General features: G+C 41.1%; 1 pseudogene; it reads left to right on the top strand.

Annotated features, from left to right (window-relative positions):
• The first annotated feature begins 535 nt into the window (after positions 1-535).
• Positions 536-686, top strand: LOC112550480 (annotated as a pseudogene).
• The last annotated feature ends 5,314 nt before the right edge of the window (positions 687-6,000 follow it).

Below are 6,000 nucleotides of genomic sequence, written 5' to 3'. Positions count from 1 at the left end.
AAGTAGATATTCCAGGACTGCCTGCTCCCCCCATCTCTGTTTGCTGCAGAGCCCCAATGCTGAAGCACACGGAGACAGAGGAGCAGCCCAGACCTGCCTGCTGTCCCATCTCCACGCGCTGCTCCCCGACTGGCTGGAGCACGTTGTGCCTCAGTGTGGGGGCTGCCTGCCAACTAGCCCCATGTGCAGGCACTCTGTGCCTCAGTCAGCCCCCGCTGCAGCACATGGAGCAATGGGACAATGTGTCCCACTGAAAAGTGAATGAGCAGGGGTGTGCATTGCAGCACAAAGTAGTGGCACAAATTTATGCCCATACTATTTTTTGCTGTTGCAAACACATGCCCCTGCTTATGTAGATGTGGCTACTTAATGCAATATTAGATTTTACTGAGATGCTGTACAGACATGCATTCCATGACAAATAAAATAGAACTTTCTCTATCCTATGAGAAAGTAAATGGAACAGGATAAAGTCTACGAATTTGTGCTCACTAGCTATTATTAAAAAAAAAAAAAAACCCTCTGCAATTACAATTGACTTACATGGCAGGAGAGATAACATGATCCAGCAGGTGGTTTTCCCAGGGCAAGGCTTGCCCCTTGCACTCTGGCCTTGTGATTTCCCCAAACGTGGGAAACTTGACTGCATAATTTGTGGTAGTGGGGAACTGCATTTGCACTCTATTAAAAAAAAAAAATTACAATTTACTTGTGAAATCAAAAGCAGACTTTCACATTAAAAACACAGTAGTCTGCCTGCTTAAAGCAAATAAAGGAAGTTTTAGGTCCAATATCTTTGTTTCATCAGAGATCCTGTTACAGAACAGCAAAAGATAGAAAACTTCTTACCCAGCTTTTGCATATAGCCTGAATGTGGCCCTGTAAGAACTTAAGAATTATTATAATTAATAAAGTACCAGTAACATATTTTTAAGACTTATTAAGAGCCCTCCCCTCAAAAAACAAAACAAAAGAAAAACTTGGAGGGGGGGAAGAATTTTTGTGCTAAATAATGCTTGGCGGAAACCAAAATTTAATTTAAATTGTCAACTTTTAATGTGAAAGAAAGTAGTGTACTGACTAAAAAAATCCCTTTCATATGTTTTGGTTCATTTTACAAATCACAGAATGAGATGAAGCATTCAACAACATCAACACAACTTTGCAAGATAGTTAAATACTCCTACATCTCCATTTTTTTCTCTGAGAAAGTTTCTTGGTAAAGAAATTTCACTCCGCTCAAACATTAAGTGCCTCCTGAGAGATTACAAAAAAGTTTTACACAATTACTTATGATAGAAGTATTCGAAGCAAGAGGGAAATGTAAACATGACAAGTTAATAAAGATTTTTATAGGCTGCAAATAGAAGAGCTAAAGGTGAAAACTGCTCCTAAATTCCTATGTATTATTAAATAAAAAGTGCTATACATTTGTATCTTATTTGTTTATTTAATTCTTCCCACAGTCTGAACTGCTTAATTATATTCTATCTTCTTGTTCTTCTTCAGAAGGTTGTTCTGCCACATCATAGGAAAGTGTTATGCAGGGGCAGTTAGGGGCTATTAATTCTTTCTATAGAACTTAATTTAGATTAAACTAAAGGGGTTCTACTGGAAATTTTAAAAATATTTAGAATGCAAATATTATTCTTTCCATGATTTTTTAAAAATCCTTAATTAAAACAGGATAGGTAACAATCACATTATATTACATGGTTCAAAAGCATTCTATAATTGCCTATTGTTTCTTGTTACGTGTTACAATTTTCACATGTTAACTGTAAGGGATGTTAGGCAGGATTAATTTAGCACATACTGTGAGCAGTGGCATGTTAAGGGTTAATAACCTCACTAACAGGCATGACTCTGACCTTCTACTAGAGAGCTGGGGAGCAGGGGCATGGCTAGGAACTGCCAAGTCTGCCCTGTGGATGCCTGTCTCTCCAGTAGCTCCCCAATCACTAGTCCTGGTCTGCCATGCAACCCTCCCTCCTTCCCCGCTATGCCACCCCTAACAGCTCACTTGCAGCTCTCCACCCACTTGCACCCCACCCCCCCCCATGGATCCTCACTGTCCCCCAGATGATTAGCTCTCCTGAGCTCTCATGTCAGTCTGAGGCAACAGAGTTCCAGATGATAGATCATCTATATGCAGGAGGGGTTGGAAGAAGTTCATCCTAGGATACTGGAATAATGCATTTGTTGTATTGGCCATGTGGAGCAGACTGACTTTATTGCACCAAGAGCCAACTAACACTAGCTGGAGATAATCCTTGCCCAAAGGGGTGTAAGTTTGAGAGGATATTTATCTTGTCTGTTCTTACTTTAACATATAAACACTCTCATTATAAGAGCATATAACATGTGGAGAATATGACATCTAACAACACCCTTAGATTTTCCCTATCAGGGATATTACTTGGGTTTTGCCCACCTTTGTCTGGCAAGTTGTTTAAAGTAATTAGCAACAGGTGGTAAAAGTGCATAGTCACTATTTGTAGGTACAAATGCAAAATTGCATATGTGTGATACAGGAAGGTAACTGAATATTAGCCTATGTATGCACTTAAGGTAAAAATGTCGCTTCATTAGAATTGATTGTGAAAACTCCATGTTGCTTGATTGTAACAATAATGCATTTACTACTTAGCATCATTGTGGCTTAGTTTACCCATACAAATAACTCAGAAGTCAATGATGTGCCACTCACAATAGCCTTATGGGATTTCATTCATTATATCTTTGAAACTATGTCACGAGCAGTTTAATTTGATTGATTAGCTGAGAAAAAGACAACGGTGTCAGTAGGGGTTATAGATAGTATAACATAAACACAAAACTACTATGTGGTTTAATCTTTTAATTGCCTCTTGAATTCCTTTTTCCATTCCCATGCTGTTAATGCCTGTAGTACATCTCAAAGTCCTTCCTGAATTTTGGCAGTCATCTTATATGGAATTCAGTTACATTTCTGTGGGGCTCTATTCATTTAATTTATATAACACTCCATAGGACATGCTCGTGCTATATTTTAAGCTGTTTTTTTATTTTTATTTTTGTCATATTGAATGAAATAGTTTGAATGTTTGTAATGGTTGCCCATTAGCCAGTTTCAGGAAGAAGATAAGATTCATCTCCTTATCTAGGTCATTGTTTTTGGACTACGTGCAAAAGGTCCTGACTTTGTTTAAAGTCTTAATTTAAATTTTATCTTTAGAAGTCTTTTACAAAAAGAGCAAATATCCTGAGTTCCGAGAGACCAAACCCTAGGGCCTTTTGACCAGATTGGTAAGAAAAGGTCATTTGCAGTGATATGGAAGTTCCCCAAAAGTAATTTAAAATGCTCAACAAAAAAAACTAATTATTAAGCAAAAGAATCTGTTGAGTAAGATCCGAGCCCAAATTTAGGAGTAGTGACAGGTTTGAGTAGGAGTGGCCCAAGATGCCAGCTCACTCAATAAAAACTGTAACTTACTGTCCCAATTTGGAGGTGACTATACTTGTAGAACAACGAAGGAAGAATCGCAAGTGTAGGCCGGATCAGATTGATCACCTGAACCACCCTCTCCGTGAACACGAATCTCTTAGTTCATGCTGAAGCCGCGGAGCACCTGAAAGGGACTGAAGGAAGGGGACTTAGTCCTATCACTGCTGAGGCCAGCCTATTGAATTGTATTGCTGAGGCGAGCCCATTGAACCGTACTACTGAGGCCAACCCATTAATTTGTACAACTGAGGAATGAAACCATATTTTGGTATTTAGCTTCTCGGAATTCTAGGATTGTAAGTATATTATGAAAAATAATAGTATTGATTCAAATTTAACCTTTAGTTGTAATTGTAGTTGCTTTTGTAACACTAATTCTTATAGCATTGTTTGGGAAGGAAGTGCATTCGGAGCATTGTTTCTGATATATGTAATTATTGTGTTCTTAATGTTTGTGGTGTTTCTTAAAGCTAAGCAGTGTTATATACGTAGCAAAGAATTTTAAAATAAAATTGTGTTGTATGAATTGAGTGTGTATTCATTGTGAAATCGTGCAATCAGCTAACTACTCCCCCAGCCAGTGCATCAAAACGAATCAGTAAATTGTGTGGGATTTTCTCTACTCCATAACCCACTAGAGACAATTTTTTTATCTGCTTGTGAGGAAATAATAGACATACAATACACAGACAAAATAGTTCCAGATTTCCAAACTAAAAAATTGTCACACAATTTAAATATTCAATCTGTTTGGGATTCCCTCCATACCATCCTGGGAACCATCTCAAATAGAACATAATGGCCAGTACAGACTATATTCCTGAAAACTGCATGGGAACTCAGGCCCCAGCTCAAGAAATCACTTGTGTCATTAATTTCTGTAAGACTTTAAGTTATACTTATAGATGTATCATCAAAAGGCATTGTAAGAGCCTGTTGTGGGTACTGTTAGCCTAGTATGATTGTCACAGGCCATTAAAGTGAGCCTCTTCCTTTAAGAGTAGAAGCAGCCTAGCTAGAGAGCCCTGAGAGGTAGGCAGTACATCACAGCTGCAGGTTGCCCTGGCAGCAGGCTAATGAGGGAATTAGCTGGCACCTGCACCCAGTCAGCTGATGGGAAGGAAACAGGCCTCCGGGCCTATATAAGCCCCAAGGCTGGGGCTGGCAGGAGTTAGTTCTCCGACATAAGCCAGGGGGAAGAAGCTCTTGTAAGAAAACGTATTTGGTGATGCACAGTTTCTTGTTCTGCTACTGGTGAGACTAACAGGCTCCAAGAGCTTCTACAGCACCTAGGGCTAAGAGATGCACATTACAGAGAGAAAAGCTTGCCTTCTTAAAGGGGAAGAGTGTGGTCTCCAGTGTTATGGTTATTGTTCTTGTTATGTTGTAGTCCAAGGGCTTGTGTTTATGTTATTATTTGAACCAGTGGACTGGGATGAAGTCAATTGGGGAGGAGGAGGCCTCATGGGGGGGGGCACACTACTGGTTGGTGCCCCAGCACCAGAGGGTGCGGAGACAGAGCTGTGGAGAGCCCAGCAATAGAGTGGGTGCAGAGCCAGGAGCCTGGTGATAACAGAAGGCTGAATTAGGCTAAGACCTCATTACAGGGAGAATATTTGATATACCATCTGTGAGGTATGGGGCATGGTAAAGCGCCAGTTTTGGAACAACCTATCTAACCTATGAGGCCTGGGGTGTCCAGTGGGGCACCTACTTAGTGTAGGGCCTAGCAAGGGGTCTATGACCGCACAGGGTTTAATGGGGTCCATCAGGACCATGACTGTGGAGCAGCTTGAGGGCAGCCTTCCTATCTATTACCTAAACCAACAAGATAGTGTAAGTAAGATTAGAAGGTGCCTGCAAGGCAAAGCTGGCACAGAAATGGAGCCCTAGGGGTATTGCAGCCCTCCCTGGGGACCCTGCACTATGATAGTGATAACATGCAGAGCACATTAGGATCAGGCACTATAGTCCTAGGAAGAAAAATGTTAGAATAAAAACATGATTCTGTAGGTTGGTGGTTGTTGTTGTTGTACTTTCCTTCCCCACCCCCGCGATGGATCTCAAAGTAACAATATATTCAAGGTTCCGTTGTCTTAAGTCAATAAACTGTAAGAAGGAAAAAGATTGTATTACGATATTTACTTGAATACAAGATGAGGTTTATTTTCCCAAATTGGCTTGGGGAAAGGCCCTGGTCTTATAATGCAAAATAGACAATGTATTTAAACTAAACCCGTTGGGGGACGGGGGGACTACCGCCACTGCTGGCCTGCTGAGCAATACTTGCAAAGCCAGCAGATCACGGTGCTTCAGGGAGCCCACCCCTGCCCCAGCCCTGGTAAAATCTGTGGGCAAGGAAGGAGCCCCCCAGGGGGCACTTGCCTGCCTGTACACTAATGCCAGGAGCTTGGGGAATAAGCAGGAGGAGCTCATCCTCATGCTCAGTGCAAACAATTACGATGTCATAGGGATAACGGAGACCTGGTGGGACTCCACCCATGACTGGACCA

The sequence above is a fragment of the Alligator sinensis genome, unplaced genomic scaffold (assembly GCF_000455745.1).
Source record: "Alligator sinensis unplaced genomic scaffold, ASM45574v1 scaffold236_1, whole genome shotgun sequence".
Taxonomy (NCBI): Eukaryota; Metazoa; Chordata; order Crocodylia; family Alligatoridae; genus Alligator; species Alligator sinensis.
This window is presented reverse-complemented; position numbering and strand designations above follow the sequence as displayed.